This window comes from Durio zibethinus, unplaced genomic scaffold (assembly GCF_047325235.1).
Source record: "Durio zibethinus cultivar Kanyao isolate XHJ-2024 unplaced genomic scaffold, ASM4732523v1 HiC_scaffold_324, whole genome shotgun sequence".
In the NCBI taxonomy this organism is placed as follows: domain Eukaryota; kingdom Viridiplantae; phylum Streptophyta; class Magnoliopsida; order Malvales; family Malvaceae; genus Durio; species Durio zibethinus.
The window spans coordinates 10,001-15,000 of NW_028322947.1; positions in this window are offsets into that span (position 1 = coordinate 10,001).

Below are 5,000 nucleotides of genomic sequence, written 5' to 3' on the forward strand. Positions count from 1 at the left end.
GAATGTATATTCTTCCTCAAATCTTTCGTTGAGAGGTAAAGGATTAAATCCTTTTAAGAAATAAAGTTTTTGCTCGGAATATGAATCAAACCGAAGGACCCCTTAACTATTAAGGGGATTAATAGAACGAATCACACTTTTACCACTAAACTATACCCGCTACAATGCGATTATTGTATATAAAGAGACCCTTTGTCGAACAGGGGAATTGGGCGTAATCAAGATAGGATCACAAGATAGGGGGATAAAAAATCCTGAAAATTAGAGCCTTGCCGCCTTTTGTCAGAAGACTTGATAAAATTAGGAAAAGAGTAGTTATTTCATTTAAATAACTAAATAAAAATAACTAAATAAAAACTTCTTTCCTTTGTTATAGGAGTTTTGATAGATAGGGTTCGACAAAAGAACTTAGTCATAACATAAAAATGGATTGTGCAAAAATCCATAGTTTTTTTTATTATTTATTCTAGTTATTCTAGTAAAATAAATGTAAATAAAAAGAAAGAGGAAGAAAAGAAAGAATCGAAATGATATTTGGATTCTATATCATAGGAACGGAAATAGTACTTCTTCTGCTTCTGATTGTTGATTCAATCCAATAACAAGATTTTTTTGTTACAACAAGTCAGATCGCAGAATCATAGAAAAAATTATTTATTTGAGTTGAAAATAAAAAAATGAGCCCGGCCGGGTCAGTACCCGGCCGGTCCGTGGAAATTGGAAATAAAAAAGTCCCTTTTGAGCGAAATCAAAATGAAATGGAATTACTGATAAAAGTTGTATATATTTATATTCTATATAATAAAATTAAGAATCTATAGATATATAGATTAATAATACCCTAATAAGATTAATAATACTCTAATATTAATATAAATAAATAAAAATTAATATAATTAATATATTAATATAAATAAATAAAAATATAAATAAATAAAAATCTATATAACAAAATAACAAAGGTCTATATAACAAAGGAAAGAGGGCTTTTTTCAAGCATTTCTTTTTGCGTGCTGTAACTGTAACATAGTAATTATCTTTTCTAAATTAGGAGAGATGGCTGAGTGGACTAAAGCGTCGGATTGCTAATCCGTTGTGCGAGTTATTCGTACCGAGGGTTCGAATCCCTCTCTTTCCATTTCGGTTTTTGACAGTGGAATAGATCAAATCCTAATACCATTTATAAAAATGAAGCAAGGAACTCTCCCTTTTTTATTCTTCCCGTCCAGGATTACCAGGATTACGTCCCGGATCATTAGATAGGAGTCCGAAGATGAAGAGAGAAACAAAGAATATCGTTGCGGTGTAAACAACGAATTTAAGATTACGCATTGTACAACCTCCCATAGAATTTTTTTGTAAAAAGAAGAGAATGGATTCTTCGTTTTTATTTTTCTATTTATATACGCAATTATACGCAATTTTTATTTTTCTATTTATATATATACGCAATTATACGCAATTTTTATTTTTCTATTTTTATACGAAAATAGATTCCTCGTTTTTATACTACATAGCCTATTTTGACACCAAGAAATAAAGTGATTTCTAGAATTTCTAGAAATCGAAAAGAATTTTCAGAAATTCATTTATAATAAGAGTTGAGTTTTTCATTACAAAAAAAAATTCTTTTATACCAACAATTATATATTGTGGCGGACTTTAATCCAAATAGGGTTCTTCGGCGAAAAAGGGTCAGAATGAGGAAATGGGATGATCCAGCTTTATCATGGCTATCCAAGAATTTCAATCTTTGAATTGAGGGTTCGGTTCGTTCATAGTGTTCATAGTGTAAGACTTATCTAATCTTTTCAATTGTTACAATTTTTTTTTCTTGAATAAATCATGAATTTTTCTAGGACAGTATTAAGGATCTCATCGAAAACTTACAGCAGCTTGCCAAACAAAGGCTAAGAGAAAAAAGAGAACAGGTATTACTGGCATAAAATCTACGATTGGATTCAAAAAAGCATAGGCCTCGGGCAATTTGGCGAATAAAAAACTACTCGAAAAAAGGGCAGAATTCAAACAGATACAGATCAAATTAAAGATATTAAGATTAAGCATAACAAAATTTTGTTCTTGGAGATAATTTTGATTGAGTTATTAATATGTTTTTTGATATAAGGAAAAAAATGAAGAAAGGAAAATAAGGCAGACTAAACAATACTTCTTTGAACTCACCCAATCAAAAAGCCTTCAATTCTTACAAGAGAATAGAAGAAATCATACTTTCATACAATATCTTAATTGAATTATATGTAATGATCAATAAATTCGGTTTAATTCTCTATCCATACGTGCCAAAATCCTAGCAAGAATCTAATCTATTCCATAGTTATTTGGAACTGGAATTGACGAACAGGGAATACCCATATTAGTGTTTAGTAGTTTCAAATAGAAATCTAAATGGGGCGTGGCCGAGTGGTAAGGCAACGGGTTTTGGTCCCGCTATTCGAAGGTTCGAATCCTTTCGTCCCAGAGCCTACTCTTTTTATATATCAGAATAACGATATCCGAATCTAAATTGCTCTTTTTTTTTTAACAACCTTCTTTCTAAGAGTCAAATATTGGAGAAAATGTGATTCTTGCTTTTGATTTTTAATGATTTCTTAAGATTGGCACTCGAAGAACTGTGAGATTGGCGAATCTATTCTATCGAGTTATTTGATCTATCGAGTTATTTGAAGATGCAAGGCAGATTCAAAAAGATTAGTTTATTTGTGTTATTTATAATATTCGTAATATTATTATTATTAATTATATTATTAATTTCTTATTAATTAGAATAGAAAAGCTTAATATTAATAAAAGTATAAAAAAATAAAAATATATTGTATTCATACAATATGGGTTAATTTGAATTCTTATTGAGGCTTTTTCTTCCTAAATTATCTATTTATTTCATATAGATTCATATAGAAGGAAATTGATTTCATATAGAAGGAAAAAGTATAGATAGATTACTATGTATCGACTGAACCAATGACTATTCATGATTCCATAATTGAATCAATGTTCCAAACTAGAGGAATGTTATGGTAAAACTTCGTTTGAAACGATGTGGTAGAAAGCAACGTGCGACTTGAAGGACATGATCGGCTGTGGATGTCAAAACCCACCACCTTCCATTATGTAGAAATGAAGGTGCTTTTGGCTCGACATCCTTTGTTCTGTTCTATTATAATCCGTCTTTTTGTTGGGTTGTAATGTAAATAGTACAGGATGGAGCTCGAAGAGAAACATCCATTTTTCAGGGGCAAGGATCTAGGGTTAATTAATGGAAATAAATAAGTTGGAACAACTTCGTAAGTCTATTTTTGATATAGAAATCGAAAAGCTCCGATTCAAACTATTTTCAAATCAAAAAGAAAAATTGTTGGAATTGGTAAAACTCTTTCGATCAAAAGTGTATAATGCGGGAATTAATCGTTCATATGATTCTTTGATAGAAAGAAAAAAAGAGAGAAAAAGGGGCATGTTGCTGCCATTTTTGAAATGATTAAATATCGCCGAAGTAATGTCTAAACCCAATGATTCAAGACAAAGATAAAGGATCCTAGAACAAGGAAATACCCTTTTCAATTGTCTCAACAACTAGATCAAAATGAAGAATCGAAATCGATTCTAAACGAGACAAACAAAAAAAGGGGTTAGAGACCACTCAATAAAAGAATGCCTAAGGATTTTTTTTTGAGCATTTTGAGAGTTATTTGACTTGAGTTATGAGAGTACGAATGCTTTTTTCTTCTTTTTTTTTGAAAAAAAAAAGACGGGTTTAAATGTCTAATTGATTTGCCGGGTTTATGGATCTTTTTGACATTCTAATTACATACATTATAATTCCATACATAGACATAACTTTTAATAGACATAACTTTTAATCATTTTTTTTTTTTTTTCTCGAGCCGTACGAGGAGAAAACTTCTTATACGTTTCTAGGGGGGGGGTATTATTTAACTACATCTATCCCAATGAGCCGTTTATCGAATCGTTGCAATTGATGTTCGATCCCGAAGAGAGGGAAGAGATCTTCGAAAAGTTGGTTTTTATGATCCGATAAATAATCAAACCCATTTGAATGTTCCCGCTATTCTCTATTTCCTTGAAAAAGGAGCTCAACCCACAGGAACTGTCCATGATATTTTAAAGAAGGCCGGGGTTTTTACGGAACTTAGTCTTAATCAAACAAAATTCAATTAATGAAATACAAAAAAGAGGGGGTGGATGACTCATATCTAGCTTTGTATAAATTTTTCTTTATAATTTCCTCCCCCCTCTTTTGTTTTATTCATACTTTTTTATTTATTATTCGTATTTCTTATTGCTTTGCTACTATAGAATACCGTGTTCTATAACAGATTTTATTGAGCTAATTTTATTGATATAAAATATAGAGAAAAAAGATCAATTGAATAAATGAAGTAATTGCATTTAAAAAAATAACATAAAATAAGATAAAAAAAAAAAAATAACATAAAATAAGATAAAAAAACAGAGAAAATAACAAGAAAAAATAACATATAAAAATAGAAAATATTAATAATAATTAATAATAAATAATAATAATTAATAATAAATAATTAATAATAAATATTATAATAATAAATATTATAATAATAAATATTATAATAATAAAAATAATAAATATTATAATAATAAATATTATTAATAATAAAAATAATAAATATTATAATAATAAATATTATTAATAATAAAAATAATAAATATTATAATAATAAATATTATTAATAATTAATAATAAAAAAATACAATATAATAAAAAAAAAAAAAAAAATTGACTTAATTCTTTTTTTCATTGTATTTTTTTATAGTCTTTTTTATATTCTTTATTCTTTTCTCAACATTTATATTCAAAATTTACAATCATATTGACAACAGTGTATCGAACAAATATAATTCGATCGTAGATAAATAGATCTATTTATCCCCGCCCACAAGTTTGGCACTTCACTTCATTCAAATAATGGGTTCTTTCT